Here is a 17,404-nt window from a genome sequence, read left to right as displayed (position 1 = left end):
TCTATGAGTCTAAGGGTTCTCAGTCACTGGGCACACTGGAGTTCTTATGTCAATAAGACAAAATGAACTGTGATGTGCCCTTTTAAATACATGGCTCCAGGATGCTATTGGTGATATTTTTAAAAAGATGCAGACATGTGTTTGCTGGCAGAGTCATTGTGACAGATGCCTGCTTTAACCTTTGGACTTCGGACACATGGAATCCTCTGTACCTACATTTATCAGGTTTTTTTAAGTAGCCCCCTGTGCTGCTGAAATTGAAAGAGTATTAAGCCTTGCTAATGTTCTTCAGTTTGATGAATTGTCCTCATTTCTAGAAAAATTGAACCAGATCACAGGAGCAGAAATGGTACCAATAATATAAAACATCCCTGTTTTACAGCAAGACCTAGGAACAAAATTCCCTGGCTGAAGCTTTGTTTGTAGTGCTACTTTTAATTTTGATCCCTGAGAATGCTGAAGCCTGCAAAGGAAAAGCAAGAGGGACAGACTCCTGTGTAGGGCACTGCCAGCATTAGTATACGTGTACAAGCCAGGAGCTGGGGGTGTCCAGTTCTCCTGGCAGCTTGTTGGCTTGGGAGGAAACAGTGGAGTTGGAACAGTCACAGTGCATATGCACGCTACATTTAAAGCTCCACAAAAATATGGCCCTTGTTTATTGTTGTAGTTTTAATGGTTTGCCATTAAGATGGACCTGTATAAAATTTATACCCACTTAATAGCTTTTTTGTTATGCAGTTAATCACAAGGAAAAATAAAAAGGGAGAGAGCCTGAAGGCCTCTTTAATAGCGTGCTTGTAGTGGGCAAGCAAGAGAGAGTTTGCTAATAATTTATTTTAGTAAGATAGCTTATATTTGAGGATTTCTGATGGTGATGATTTCCAAAGAACAAGGCTCTTCATGAATGAATTTAATTGACAAGGAAATACAGCTCATCTAAAACGTTCGGTGAGGGACTTCACTTCCTTGGAAAGAGGTCATCCTGCTCATCTGGGTCATTCTTGGGACCAGCGTTTTCCTTTCTCTGGGGTCTGCTCCTGCTCTTTGACACCAGTTTCATATCCTGGATAATGTTTGTGATTTTTCATATACTGTCCCTTCATCTGTTGCCACCTAACTCAAGTCAACTTTAACTGTCCCTGACGTAAATTGAAAACAGTTCATGTTTCTTGCACAGCCCCATTATTGTCCTAGAGCCTCACCATCTTGAGTCCTCACTCAACCTCCTTCAAGCTGACATGAAGAGAAAGGTCTCCAACCCATTTCTGACCCTGGCTTGTAAGTATAGAGTGTGACCCACCAAAATATCCTTTCTCCTGAGGTGTATTTCTCCTTTTCACCATTTCCATAGCGTGGGGAATTGCTGTGCTGACTGTGGACATTGTTCCCTTTAGGACAGGAATGGTACATGATTATGGGCCATTTGTGAAGAAATATCACTACTGTTCTTAGAAACATCATTCAGGAGGGAATCGAATTTAGGGCGCTGATCCCAGGGTAATATTGTGTCCGGACTGTCTAGCTGAATAGTTCCTGAGCTGTGGTCCACAGATGCTACACCAAGTTCCCAGATCCTCAAATTTGGATCACTTGCATTGCACTGCTGCATTAACATTCTAGTAATAGGAATTTGTGGTAGTCCGGAAGACACGGTGAAGACTGTCTTTTAAGTAAAGTAAAATCATGAGACCATAAAATTTGCCTTTCTCTGCTTCACTCCAGCAAGACAATGCTGAGATTAAAAGGCAGGAGGAATTATTTTGACTTCATCTTGGCCCTAGAGAGAATTGAAGAAAACCATATTGTCAGGGAACTTCCAACACCATGCAAATAAGCTCCAAGAATGAGAAAGCATCAACTTGAATTTTTTGCGTAGCAAGAAGCAAGTTATGACTGGGGTTTTATACTTACACCTGTGGTAAACATGGCGATAATTTTTTATTATCTTCTTTATTTCAGCAAGGAGCTCTGCACAAGTGTCAATAAAAATAAAACATATATAAATCATGGAAATAGTGTCTTTGAGCAGATGTGCGTGGTAGGACGTTAGGAAGCATTTGGGATAGAAAGTGAAAAGCACAGCATTGAATGCATTTAGCTTTCTAATAGTATTTCTGGATTCTTAGAGTACAGCTTTGCCCATTTCATTTTAATTTGATTCTGTGCCCAAATTTTTAATGCTGGCGTGCCTCCACCACAGAATGAATGAGTGAATTACACTCACAACAGCTCTGTGTCAAAGTGACATGTTACCCAATTTAGAAGTCAAATATAGGTACCTCAAGATCTGAATTTAATGAAATTAAAAAAAAATATTCTGTGCCACATTTAGTACTAGCACTGCAGAAAAAACACCTTTAGATTGTTCTCTTCAGATAGCAATAGATGTATGGTTTGTAACCGTAGACTTTGAATCTCTGTTTTAAAACATAATTACGTCCCCAGTCTTGCACACTGTTCTATTTACCAGATTAATGTTCCTCCTTTTGAGAACTTCTAGGATTTGTTTCCTTACTTTTTTAATAATGCTGCTAACGTGGGACTAATCAGGTGTCTTTACTCCTTGTTGCCACAGAACTTCCATCTGGCATGAAAATGTTACTGATACCTACAGCTGAGAGGGGCAAGGAGGCCCACCTAAGTAGTACCCGTGCACCCTGAATGCCCTAAGGTACAATCTTAACATCAAAATTGACAGGTAGAAGACTCTGTGAGAATTGCCAGTGTTTCCACTTGAGAAAAATGATGTTTAGATTTAGCAGAGGACTAGACTTAATGGAATAAAAGGCCCCTTCTGGTTCTCTGTTCCTGTGATAGGAAAGTACGTGACATGAAGGAAGAACCCATAAACTAGATGCCCAAAATATTCTATTAGGTGCTGGTCACTATTGTATCAGTAGAAGTACTGGATATCTCTTTAGAGTGCAAACCAATCTGGAAGAAAACTACAGCAATGATTTGCACTTTACACATTCTCGTCCTCTTTTTATATCAGACACCTTTTTAATGAGAATTCTGTGCTAACGAAATTTTGCTTAGATAAAAATGATACTGCTATTAAAGAGTTACTCTAAAGTAACCAGGATTTGAAACAGATGTGAAAGAAGAAAGCAGAAAATAAAATGTATCTGAATATAATCATATTACGGTTTTATATTAGAATTTAAATTATGTGTTGAATATAGTAGCTTTGAAAGATATACTTCCCAGTCCTCGACCTGAAAAAGATGATTGTCGTGGAGCAAGACTTTTAATGAACTACCTTAAGAGCTTAGAACTTCTGTACTCATAAACTAACACCTAAGATCTTGGACATCACATCTCCCCAGTATTAATTTAAAATGAATGCTAATCATAGAATCATAGAATGGTTCAGGTTGGAAGGGACCTTAAAGATCATCTAGTTCCAACCCCTCTGCCATGGGAAGGGACACCTCCCACTAGACCAGGTGGGAGCCCCATCCAGCCTGGTCTTGAACACCTCCGGGGATGGGGCAGCCACAGCTTCCCTGGGCAACCTGTTCCAGTGCCTCGCCACCCTCACAGTAAAAAAATACTAATAAAAAAACCCTAATAAAACTCTGAAGGATCCAAATGCTGTCTAGAAAGTCACACACCTGACCTGTCCTGTCCAAAGGCAAGGTGAAGTGCCAGGCTGATCACAGCATCACGAGGGCACCTGTGACACAGATGTCCACAGTCAGAGCACAGTGTCATTAGCAGCGAGGCTGCATAAGCTGAGGTCATCCTTATGGCCCACAGTGGACACACCGTCACTTCTCACAGGGAGAGAAGTGAAAAAGCAGCTAGGGATGGGTCCGAGGGTCCTTACACACCAAGTGTGCACAATCAGGCAGTTTCCTATTCCTGCTATTCCTCTCTGAAGGACAGTCAAGTGAATCTTCCATATGTGCATCCTAAATACATCCACCATGAAAAAAACAGTCTCTCTAACTATGGTCACTATAACATGTATTTTGGCTCCTCCCAGCTCATCCTGGTAATTTTGATTTAGTCTTTTTGATGTATATTCCTATCCCACCCATAAGCACATACCTTGACTTCTGGAAATCAATGCTTTGAACTGGAAAGATGTCATTTGTCTCAACAGCATCGCGGCACATCCCTTGCAAAGATTCCAATAGATCTGTAAGCCCCAGAGTTTATTGGTATAGATGGCCACATAACTGAAGTATTATCTTAGCAGAAACTGCTTCAGGAATATAGATGGATTTTTGCGCAATGAAATTGTATGATCAATCATAGGAATCAGCTGCAGAAAGCAAAGCCTTGTTGATATATCTCTGCCATTAGAAAGACATTTTAAACAGTTGCTTTCTATCTTGAGTGTTGTGAGTCTGGAAATCCTGATGCAAGTGCTTCCCTAGTTCAGCCAGATGAGGCCTGATCAGGGTTTGTTCTGATGAGGGCACCATTTTCTTAGGTGGCACAGGGCTCCCTGTGCGAATATACCCAACACAGAAGAGTACATTTTCCGTTAATCAGGCACCTGATTCTTGTGGGTAGAAGACTTGGGCCCAGAAATTGGTCCAAAGGAAATAAGGTCCTTCAGTTTGAGTTCCCTCATTATGTTTCAGCTCCAATGCTAGATGCTGGTGTTCTGCACTCAGTCCCAGCTTTGGGAACAGTAAGACGAGAGAGGTCATTATTAATTTCTACTCGAGAGAAGCAGGGAACTAGAGTGCCTCAAAGTGGCTGATTTTCTCCTGTTCTTTTCATTCTCAGATGCTGAACTGAAGGCTACTGAAGCCTTTAAAAGGTATGGCTTCTACCCATCATGGCAAGAACATTTTTGTCTAAAGCTCTTCAGCTCCTTATGAGCATCGATTACAAAAACTTAGCATACACAAACCCACATTGACTTATGGGATGAAAGCATGTCCACATGCCACATGTTCTTTATGTTCTTGCACAGGTTGGGTTTGATCCCTCCACTCGTAACCTTGCTTCTTTCCATCTCTTGCAAATGTCAATCTAAGTTGCCCTGGCAGGGTAGAATCCCACAAGAAATCAGAGAAATATGAAAGCTGTCAGGACTCTATATCTGAATAATTCCCCACTTCCTCAGCCCAAAATTTCCACACAAGGAGTAGAGAGCTATGAACCAAGGGAGAGATGGTGGAATTTTGTAATGCAGCATCTAGTTGAGAAAACAGGTGAAACGCGTGGTAAAAAAGCTTCATTTTGATGACATATCCAGAGCAGCCAGATTAGAGGCAACCTAAAAGAGAATACCCTGCCATCTAGCAGTAATAACCCAGAAAAAAATAACAGCTCTTCCTTTTGATGACTGGCACTTGATTTTAATAGGCCCAGAGCACATAAAAGCTCCCACAGAGATAAGGCAGACATATTTAAATCAGTCAAATAGAACACTTTCCCATCCCTTCCCCTGACCCTATAAGAGTGCATTTATGGTCTAATATATTATTGACGAGGCTTACTTTTATAAAAGTGCTTTGGCATAGTGGTTATAAATGTGTATCATCTGCTCCATATAATCCATTAACTCATTAAAATAATTGTCTTAATTTGATTGTTAAAGTGATTAATAGGGCAAGCGTTAAAGGAAATTAATATTTCAAATTGAAGCATAACTGCAGCCGAAAAATAACTCCTCTGAATTGATGTGGTAACAAGGTACAGGCTTGTGGTTAATGAGCCTTGGGAAGTTAAATATAGAATGGTGTGGGGAAGACAGGAAGAAGACAATTCCTCTATGACGCATGCCTGGATTGGCTTTGTGACCTGAACCTGGAATCCTCAATCCAGATTAAATGTTTGCCCAAGCAGACTCTGCTGCCTGTGCCCATAAGTCAAGCTAGCTGGGGAGGAAACACCAAGACTGATTTTATCTCCTCTAACATGGGGGAGTAACAAGCTAGGAACTATTTAGAGAAACTGGATGTACTCAAATTCATGGTGCTGGGTGGGAGTCTCCAAGGGTGCTGAGAAAAGTGTCAACATGACAGTAAGGCTAAAAGAAGAGAGGAAGATGCTATTTAGTAAGGCTTTTTACACTGTCTCTTGCAGCATTTGTATTTAGAAGCTAAGGATGGACCTCATGTATGGGCCGGCCCATCAGGCTTAAAGAATAATGATCAATGACCAATGTCTGGGAATCCATATTAGGGCCCATGTAGATCAACATTTTTATCATTATTTATCTGCAGGAAAGATGAGGATGACAATAGACTAGGGATGTGGCTGAGCACCAGTCCCAAGGGTCTATCCCTACAGCGTCACTCCTGGAACCAAACACCAAAGATTGCAACAGGTTGCTTACAAAACCCCTCACATTTAGTAATTACAGAAAATTTCCATCTTACATATCACCTTTCTTTTGCACGGGGTCGCCTATAGCTTTTAAATGTCATATCCAAGGCATGCCATGCAAGGCACAGCATTTTATCAAGAAACACGTGATCTCCCATGCATCTGCTAATAGAGTGCATTTCAATCTTGCCTCTCATTTCTGGTTTTTAGCACAGCTTTAGATGGAAAAGAAAGTAAAATAGTCAAGTTGAAAAGCAATTCTTTCCCAGCAAAGCATCCACTTCTTTTAATTCAGGATCTAACATACTCTTCCAATAAATTCTGCTCATTTTAACAGGCTAACAACAGCAGTGACTTTATACTTAGCATTCTATTTGATCCACATAAAATTATAAAATATTAAATGAATACTCTTTTAAAAGCATCCCCTTGACAACTGGTTGCCAATCAGTTTCTTCAGCAAATCCATGACAGCAACAGAGATGAGTCCCTTGCAGAAATTACCCTTTCACATATCTTACACAGCCTCTTGCATCGAGTAACTGAGTTACGCAGTGTGTATTGTAATATCAAACCATATATAGTAACACTGAAGAATGTCAAACAGCCATTTATTACTGAGATAATAGAAATCAGAGCTGTTTTCTCCCTGTGTGAGATACCCATTTACTGCTCGCTCTCCCCCTCTGCCATTACACTCACACCTCCCTTTCCAGCTAAGTAATCATTCATATTAAGGCTGAATATGTGCCATCTTTATTTGGAAATAGTTTATATTCAACTGTAGAAAATAAGGGAACTGTTCAGCCATTGATGTAAGAGGCACTGGAAAAGTCTCTTTCAATGGCAAAAGCAAAATTGCAGTGTGAAGAGAACTAGCACCAGAGGAGGTGGAATCATTGAGCTTAAGCCAACAGGTGGGAATCATCTTCTCTTAAGAGAGTCTCCCTTCAGTACGTACTTTGCTAGCACCTAGGTACCATGTAGACTGGTACAATTACCCACATGTAAGAGAACACTCCTCATCGCAGCTGAGGTCCCAGCAGTGCAGCGAAGAGTGAGGTAGTGCAACTCCCTGTTCTTTCTCCCCATCTCCTCCTCATCTCCCATAAGAGACAGCTAGGGGCAGCTTTAGGCGATACTCAGCTGCAAGGCACCCTAGAGAAGAGTCAGAGTGTGGCAGAAACCCTGCCCTACGCAGAGTCAGGATATGACAGCTAAGGAAGCAGCTAAATTCAATGACCTTACACCAGCTGCAGACTTCTCTATGCTAGATCGATTTCCATGTGGATGGATAAGGCCAAGCCCTAATCTTCCTACAGCTTAAAGAGGCCAGGAAGGGGGAAGGAAGCTGGATCAGAGAGTTTTGAAAAATGTGCAGCTTTGTGTGTTCACACCTGTGTCAGGTTTGGCACTAACTCCAGAGAAGAAATGTTTGCCTTTGGAAAACCGTCCACAATTGCAGTTTGCAAATTGTTAAGCACCTTCCTCTAAAGCAGCTGGTCCTGGCTGCTGCTGCTGGGGATGGACTATTAAACTAGATGGTATTCATGTCTCCCCCACTCTGGTAGTTGCTTGGTCCTGAAGGACAGAAAAGTAGTTTTCTATGCCACTGACTGAAAAATGGGGAATCTTACCCTGGTGAAATTCAGTCCGTCTGTCCCTTGGCTTATGAAGCATAGAGCAGTGGCATCGTTAGCACTAATGCACAGCGTATGAAACTACCCAAGTCTGCCAGCTCCATGAGAGTCACATATGTAAATGGTTTTTATTGTTTGTTTATTTGATTCTGGGTGAAATTTACAATTTTCTTTTTAGCTTTTTCAAAGCTTTGAAAGAGAGCACTTTCCCCCTTGGCGATACTGTGAATTCATAGTGAAAAATCACTTCACATTTTTCATAGCAGAGCCAAATTTTACATAGTAGCAGTGTTTTCGCAGTCATGTGAAGTCCAACATTTGTGTCTGTGGGGAGAAAACTCATTGCTGGAATGCGAATCATTTCACATTTTCTGTCTTCAGCAAGGGTTTCTTTCTCTCTTACCTGTTCTACTCCTCTGATACCACTTCCCATATTTCATCACTTAGGCAAGCTAGAAGTTGTCATTTTGTTCATTCCACCATTGGTAGATCAGATGGTGAGAAGGCGAAGGCTTAACACCTGGGTCTTGGCTAATTTTTAGGAGATACAGAAATGAACAGCCAAATGCTTGCGATTGAAGGACCCCTGAATATTACCATAAGCAGTAAATTCTTAGAAAAGTAGGTATGAATACTGATCACATTGCAGCTGCTAGAGCTAAAGTTTCTGGAATAGAAAGGAAAGGCTCACTCTGGAGCTTTATGCAGTTTGCTTTCAATTCCATTTACCGTTATTTCTTGTTTTTATATCCTGTTTTATTGAAATCCATTTTTTACTTTAATGTTTTTTGACTTGGGGATAGAATTTTTTTTGCCTTGAGCACATGAATGAAATGCCATACTGTAAAGTGCCAGTTAAAATTATCAATGCAAATACTGCAGGATGGTTTTATGAGTCTTTTGGCATTTTTTCCCCTAAGTGTTTCTGGGTTAAGAGTATTTATTTTCCTTAGTTCAAACAGAAACTCACGCCTCATAATTTGATTAGTATGTCAAAAGACAGTTACTGTTTTTGCATCTGCCAGTGCCATTCTGCTGTTTACTTGCTCCTTGAATTTTCTCTCATTAGCATACATTCAGGGAGTTTGGTGATGGATTGATCAGTCTTAGAGATTAAAATGCTCTACTTGACCCCTGGATAAGAGGAATGTAGGCAAAAGCAGTGCATATTTCTCCTAGGCATGTGGACCATAACACCTACCTGGTCGACCTGCTTTGATGGCAGGTTTTGGCTTCAGCAGAGGACGTTTAAAATGGCTCTTCCATTCTTTGTGTCTGCTGAACCTGCCACTAGTGGGCACATATAGCCATGCAGCAGGTGAAGAATCGAAAAACCAAACAAACAACAACACCCCCCCGTATTCTCCGGCTGAGTCTTCCAAAGCCACTAAGCCAACTTCACAATGTAATGGTGAGATGCCGCACCAGAAACCTTCAGCACTGTTATCCAGAAACTTCCCTGGAGCTGGAGCAGGACTGTGTTCTTCAGGCGTTGCAAAGAAGACTGCAGATGTTTTGAAAGGATATCCCTGCATTTGTTTGAAGGCAGTTACATACAGATACCCTTGGTATACAAGGGACTGGAACGGTTGGCAGAAAGGGCTCTATAATAGGGTTAAGTTCTGTAATAACAACTGAAAGGTACAGCTATAATAATAGGAAGAAAGTAGGAAAGATTTCTTTAAAGGAATTGAAAAAGCTTAGGATTAATAGACCATTCACTTTGGAATGCAACTTTGCATGTTTCAGATATAATTCCCTGTGGCTTATGATACGGCTGCAGTGATTCATTACTATCTTTTTTCCAAATAGCTGTAATCAAGTGCAGGAAGTATACATTTCTTGTTAGTCATCTTGCTGTCTAAGGTTTTAGAGGGCAGAACAATATGGATATGGAAATAAATATTGGATTAATTTAATATTTTGAGAGATTGTTCTACACAGGTAAGTCCTAACAGGGTGGACTGCAGTTTTGCAGCCCTTGGCAAATGGAGCAGAAAATATTGCACAGCTCATAGCCTACAAACACTCGTGAACCCTAAAGCAATTGAGGATTTTGTAACTCAGTTTGGACAAAGCTCATTTGTACAAGTATACTGGAGTTGAAAGGAAAAAAACTGAGAATAAAAGATGGCAAAAAGAGAAAACAACTCTTTACTACTTAGTCATGTAAGGTCCCAACTAGATCTCCTTGCTATAGGCTTTATGTAAACATATAGACAGAGCATGAAGGAGTTAAAATATTATAATGTTTACAGGCCTTTTCTCCAGTTAATCAAAACAGTACCTTGATGGAACACACACTGGAAGAGAGAAAACAGCGCAGGGGGAGACAGGAAAGGGGAAAAGAAAACAGTTCTGAGCTCTTCAGTGTCTAAATACTCTCATGAGTGCCTTATGGAAAAATCTAATACATTGAAGGGAGGTATTGCCTGTTTAACAACACATGTAAGTAAAACAGATATGTTCTTGGCCAAAATTCAAAGTGTAGGCAAGAAGCACAGTCTGTTTCTTCTCCCTCCCCCTCCCCACCAGCCTTTCAGTCCAGGTATTACTGTAACTCTAGGCAGGCAGAATTGGTTCCAGCAAAAACCTTCAGGAGTGGCCACTAAATGTATGTTAGTTCCTGTAGAACACTTAGGTGAAAACTAACATTTAAAATTGTCTTCATTTTTCTTTTTTCTTTCTTTTTGCAAACCTGGCCTGTTCAATGAAAACATCCTATGGTCAAATCTAAATGAAGCAGATTTTGACTAAGAAAATTAAATATGTTTATATGTGTTGGGGATGAAGGTTGTTTCCCTCTTGGATAGATCTAACTACCCATCAACCTTGCCGGCCAAGCTCCTATGTTCCACCCTCACTTGCTCTCTCATTTTCATTCATGTCTTCTGTAGGTTGTTTCACTTGATGTATCTCCAAGCTCTGTTTGGCTCACTGGGGCTTCCTGTGGATATCTGCACTCTTCTTCCAGAGTATGCTGGAAGATACCTTATAGCAACATAGCTATTCTTAGGTAGACAGCTACAACATTTATTTTAGGTACTCCTTCATGAAAGTGAACTGGCCAGCCCACAGTACTCAGATGAAATAAGCTTCTTATCAGCAGTGAATAAACCAAGAACGAGACCTTGGAAAGGAAGTGACCGGCTAATATACTTCCCTGGGTCCTGCAGCATCTCTATTAGCTAAAGTGAGGCCAAGTGCTCCTCCTTGTGACTGAGACAGATGTTACCAGTGATGAGACGCTGCAGGACAAGCAGGGTCACCCTCCGTGCTTGTTATACTACTGGCTGGCACTGGCATTGCCCCAGAGCACCGTGGCTTTGAGAAGTGGAGAGCAGAGCCAGGCTGAAATGGGTAGCTACTTATGCTTAATCCCACAGAGCCACAGCAATTCAGACCCTTTCAGGATTACCTTGGATGCTGCCAGTCTGCCTGTAAGGCATGTTTCTTGCCTCCATTGCCGTAAAATAAGGGATTGGGATTTTCCTAGAACATCCTGATACGTTGACTAGAAAACTATGTGTAGGTGTGTGCATGTGCACTATCTGCTCACCTTTCTCTCTGGCTTCAGCTCTTTTTCTTGAAGGCAGCTCTGTAAAAGAGTTCACAGAGCAACTACATGAAATAAATTACAGTCTGTATTTTCTTTTTCCTGTTTAATCTTAAAGGATTGCTTCTGGGACAAAAGAGAAGGGCAGTACAATATTTCCTCCTGAACAAACTCTGCTTGCCCAGCTTGGAGAAGCTTTCTAAATGCCTGCCTGTGGTAAGGAGTGGGAGACTATGGGAGACTCATGGCCAGACGAGTTTTTGCTGAAGTTTTAAATAGTGAGAACTTCATTTTTCAAAAGGTATTTCATTACATCCAGAGTGGTGGCAGCTCAGAGAAGAGGGAACAACCAAAACGTGTTAAATGACAGCAGACAGACACTGAGCAGAGAGGAGAAATGGGTTAGCTAAGTCTGTAGTAGCTTGACCTCCTGACTCCTATGACATTGACTTTGCAGCACGAGCATCTGGCTACATGCTCTATTGGAAGTATATACCCTGCCCTAGCAACTTAATTTTGTCTGTCTTCAGCATCTGTGCTTTAAATAGAGCCACTGCCATACATATTCCACCAAATGCGATCAGGCCATTCACAGGAAAAGATGTAAAGAAACTTCATTGACCTGATAGTCCTAATCCACAGAAACCAAAAATAATTATTAAGTGGTCTAAGAGTGGCTGCTGTGATGTGCGAACATCAAAGGCAAGAAAGCCTCTTCTCTTCATCTCTAACTAGCTTCTCTGTGATGCAGCAGACACTGGCTTGCAGTGGTACAGCGGGGTGATAGTAGCTGAGCCATGGAACTTGGGTGAACGAGTGAGTTCATGTTTAATTAGGCATCTCTCTTGGGGATCGGGGATTCCTAGGTGCTGAAAATGCACATGATTGCTTTGCACGAATCCTAAAGAAGCCTTTATTTTCCCTCTGAACACAAGAAGGGAGAAATAGGTTGTCCTCAAAAAGGATCAAGTATTAAAGATTCCCTGGCATGGATGATAGGAGTAAAAGCAAAGTAGGGACATACTTCCAGTTTGGCTTCAGAGAATGACACAAACACTGTGCCTGAAACAATCTTCATAAGTGCCCCCACCCTGAGAAGCAAAATGCTCCAGTAAAGAAGTAATTACAACTTTGACTAACTAAAATTACCCTTGTTTATAAGCAAGGGTGTCTAGTCAGCCCTGAAAAGCTAGAGGCTGAAAAACTAGACTCCTTAGGTTCTGTTCCCTGGTCCAGCAGGGCAGTACAGTTGCAGACTGATGCAACAACTGCAAGTGTTTTAATCTTGATTATGCTGCAGAGCCTCAGCAAAGCCCTGAGGGAGTCCCTGAAAGGTCTCATTCTATCCTATCCATCTGCAAAACAGAGATAAATGAGAGGTGTCTTGAGCCTTCATTAATATTTGGCGTATGTTGAAGCACATGGTGCACTGCACCACAGAGTGGTTAACGCTACAGGAAAGCCATTCGTGGCCCCAGATGCCAGCAACAAACCTTTTGCTGCAGAGCCCATTGCACTGGTTATAGTTCAGCTTTCTGCCTGTCATCCTGCTGTAAAGCCTGTCAGCAGCAGAAGACTGGTGCTGGGCTTTCATCTTTGCTTTAAATATTCATTTTGCACCTTTGCTATGCAATCAGAGTTCATTCTACAGAAAGGTGTTTAATCGTTTTTGACGCTGCTGGCTTTTGTTGCTCTTGGACACTCAGCTGGAGAATGGGATTTAAATTTGCAAAAGCAAGTGCTGTAGCCTCGGCACCAAAGAATCCTTGGTGATGGGAATAAGCCCAACAGCAAAGAAAACAGATAAATCCACTGAGACAGCTGCTAGGGCTGCAGTCATTTGCACCTAGCTGCTCTGCCCCTAAGCATTATCTCTTGCATAGAACTGAAGGCAGCCAGATGGGTAAAGGGCCAAAGTACTGAGGACTCAGGAGACACTGGCACACAGTAGACGTAGAACAATAAAATCTGGGTCCCCATGTGTGTAATGAAAAACAGAGGGAGGGGATAAAGGCTATTAGCAGAACTGCAAATTCTAATGGTAGCTTTGACTGAGATTTTAAACAGATTTTAGGCTTCTAGAGGAGCATATGAAGTAGGTGCAGGGACAGCACAAACCTGCGTGAAAGAAGTCTCTGTGACAGCAGATTTGGCTGTATCTCATGCTGGGGTACAGGATCATCTGGAACAGAATAGTTTGCACTGGCTCTTTTAAAAATGCAGGGCAGTGATTTATCTATTTTAATTTTTCCAACAAGCAAATCTAAGTTGATGGTTTAAGTGAAATTAATTATAAAGGGTATTTCGGGACTGTACGCCTGTACCATGCAGGCCTTCTGCTGGGGCAATGAACAGGAATGACTCTCACTTGGAGTGAACTGCTTTGTTGAATATAGTAGAATGGTAAACTGTGAAGGGAGAAAGCAAAATTCACAGGTGAATATTCAGTCAGCAACCAAAGTAACAAAATTAATCAGGAAATGATGTGTTTACTTCATTGCCCTGGTGGAAAGGGAATGCAAACTGAGGTTTAGAGCAAGAATAACTTGTCTATTTTTTTAAGCCAGAACGAGGTTTCAAAAGTTTTACTTGTTTCCTTTGTAGGAAATATGTCAGGCATATCTCAAAAAGATACATGACAAGTATTTTCTACTCATCAGAGCAAATCAATGTTTGCAGAAACCACCAGTAACTGTTATAGCTAAAAACTCCACCTTCCTAGAAGCAGGCAAATCCGAAAGAAGAGCTCAGCAGACATACTACTGGCTGGATGGCCGTGCCGAGAGAGTTGTGATTAATGGGGTGAAATCCTCTTGGCAGCCGGTCACCAGTGGTGTCCCTCAGGGCTCAGTCTTGGGGACAGTTTTGTTTAATATCTTTATCAATGATGTGGATGAGGGGATTGAATGCACCCTCAGTAAGTTTGCAGACGACACCAAACTAGGTGGGACAGGTGATCTGCTTGAGGGTAGGAAGGCTCTGCAGAGGGACCGGGACAGGCTGGATCGATGGGCCAAGGCCAACTGTATGAGGTTTAATAAGGCCAAGTGCCGGGTCCTGCATTTTGATCACAACCACCCCAAGCAACGCTACAGGCTTGGGGCAGAGTGGCTGGAAAGCTGCCTGGCAGAAAAGGACCTGGGGGTGCCGGTGGACGGCCAGCTTAACATGAGCCAGCAGTGTGCCCAGGTGGCCAAGAAGGCCAACAGCATTCTGGCTTGTATCAGGAATAGCGTGGCCAGCAGGAGCAGGGAAGTGATGGTGCCTCTGTACTCGGCACTGGTGAGGCCTCACCTCGAGCGCTGTGTTCAGTTCTGGGCCCCTCTGTACAAGAGGGACATGGAGGTGCTGGAGCGTGTCCAGAGGAGAGCTACCAGGCTGGTGAGGGGTCTGGAGACCAGGGCATGTGAGGAGAGGCTGAGGGAGCTGGGCATGTTTAGCTCGGGGAAGAGGAGGGTGAGGGGAGACCTCATTGCCCTCTACAGCTACCTGAAAGGAGGGTGCAGAGAGGTGGGGGTTGGCCTCTTCTCCCAGGTGAATAACGACAGGACCAGAGGAAATGGTCCAAAGTTGCGGCAGGGGAGGTTTAGGTTAGATATCAGGAAGCATTACTTTACTGAAAGAGTGGTCAGGCACTGGAACAGCCTGCCCAGGGAGGGGGTTGAGCCACCATCCCTAGAGGTGTTTAAGAAACATCTAGATTTGGCACTTCAGGGCCTGCTCTAGTGGCAGAGATTGTAGGTTGTTTGTTTGTGGTAGGGTTTTTTTTGGTGTGTGTATGGTTGGACTTTCCAACCATGAAGATTCTATGATTCTACTGCATTAGGGCTGTTAATTCTATTTATGTCTTTAGCCTAGCTACCCTGCATTGCTGTTGATGGGCTGTCTGATGCCTCAATACTTCAGATTTAAATGCTATCAGTAAAGGTCTTGGTTGTATTTGACTCAGAGAAAACAGTCTGAGTCCAGGAGTGCTAGTCCTATGTTACTGGGGTCGTTCTGCCAGTTACTGATGAATATGCAGCTCTTAAGATATTCTTGAGTGTTTTTAAACACAGTGCAAAAGGAACAGAGCTGAAGTTAAACAAAGCAATTATTTCCAAACTTGAGCTTTCACAATAGAAACAAATTGTAATCACACCCTTTGAAACCTGCAACTACAATCAGTTCCCACTAACCCTTTGCCCTCCTCCATTGTGATAGATGCAAAATGAGCTACAAGGCATTAGCCAGTGCTTATCTTTTGTTTTTTGATGCTCAGAAGAACATCCCTGAGCTTGCCAGGAGCATTTATTTTTTTTTAATTCCCCAAAGTGTTTAGAGATCCTTTAAAGAACTAGGTAAAACTTCCCTATCTGAGATGTTTCAGTACTTCCCTGGCTAATACAGATTCTACAGAAAAAGGCATCATTGAGAAGTAGTACTAACCTTTTCCCAAAGCCATTTCTGGAAACCTATTTCTGTCCTGGTATCCGTGCTTTCTTTCAAAAAAGGCATAAAAAACAGGGTTGGCTCACAGAAATTGCCGTGGCTGAATCACGGCATGGAAGTAGTCCTCCTCATCTGGGCTTAACACAGTGCAAACACCAGTAGGAAAGGGAAAAGGACTTGACTGTAGCTCCTTTGCTTGTATAATAATCATGTGTTTCTCCTCAAGACTTTTGCCTTGCCTAAAAACTGATAATAGAGCTTATATGGGCTACTGCTCTAAACCTCTAGAGAGCTGCTGTTTGCTTTTGGCTAGGGAATGCAGAATTTGCATGTGCAGACCATCTTAATGCTTTATGCTCTGGGGATGAGAATGGGCCACTCTGCTACGCAAGACCAAGAAATCTCACCTTTCAGCACAGACTTTAGCATAAAACTTAGCAACAGCTCTTGAACTCAAGGTCTGCACAAATCCTTGTCAATTGGTTTGCTCAAAAGAAAGAGCAAAGGTTTTGTTTCATTCTGCTTTTGATGAGCAGTCTTCACTGGGAAACGGTTCTAGATCATGTAACAACAGCTACCTGAAAGCATGCAGACAAAGCCAACATCTGCTAAAGAAGATCTGCTAACAGAATCTGCTAAAACAAAGACAATATCCGTGTGGTAGCTCACCACTCTTCAAAAAAGAGTTACGGCAACACTGGGATTTGTTAATGGCTGCCAACAAAGATGTAAATAAGGGGAATGTAAACCTTATAGTATGCGGTGGACTCCGGCTAGCTTTGAAACTTCTGTTTCTAAATAAATAGTGCTGCTTAACCAGGAAGAAAAATGGGCACATGCTGGACATGAGCCACCTATTTAAACAACGCCCATGACAGTAGTAAGCGGGCAGTGACAGAAGTAGAGAGTAATGAGCACTCCTCATAACATTGTGTTAGACCACAGGCAACTGCAGACAGGCTCAGTGGTTTGCCATGGATGACACAAGGGAGGAGCCGAAAGCAGAGAAGCAACTAGCTGGCGACAATGGAAAGACCATAACAAGCAATGGGAAAAGCGGCACACACACACACATGGGAGGGCTGTATGAAGTGACATCTGGCCCACAGCCTGTCTAAACCCAAGCACAGTATCATTAAAAAAATTATATCTCCTGAAAGAAAGGACTAAAGCATTATGCAAAAAATCTGCCAGAGCCTGGCTGACAACAGTTTCCAGGAAAAACATTGCTCAGCTTCGTTAATTGCAGTTTAGTGAGGTGTAGGGACTGGTGGAAAATCAGAATCCTTAAGGAGCAAAGTGTCTATACAAGTCAAAAGAGCTCTCTGGATCCCTGACTGCTCTGGAACATCCCATCTGTGTGTATCCTCCTCCCCCAAAACATTTAGCGAACCACACAAGCTATTCAACACTTCATACAAAGCTACAGTCATCTCCAGGTTTTCGAGAGAAAATACTGGCCAGGGTAGTGTGATTCTCC

At 42.2% G+C, this 17,404-nt stretch overlaps 1 long non-coding RNA gene across 1 annotated transcript in view; it reads right to left on the bottom strand.

Annotated features, from left to right (window-relative positions):
- Nucleotides 1-962: 962 nt before the first annotated feature.
- Nucleotides 963-17,404, bottom strand: part of LOC141732417 (uncharacterized) — a 152,242-nt gene continuing 135,800 nt past the window's right edge. The window contains exon 3 of the long non-coding RNA XR_012584091.1: nt 963-1,777. This is a non-coding gene — a long non-coding RNA (uncharacterized LOC141732417). The remainder of the gene's footprint in view (nt 1,778-17,404) is intronic.

This window comes from Larus michahellis, chromosome 17 (genome assembly GCF_964199755.1).
Source record: "Larus michahellis chromosome 17, bLarMic1.1, whole genome shotgun sequence".
NCBI classification, from domain to species: domain Eukaryota; kingdom Metazoa; phylum Chordata; class Aves; order Charadriiformes; family Laridae; genus Larus; species Larus michahellis.
This window is presented reverse-complemented; position numbering and strand designations above follow the sequence as displayed.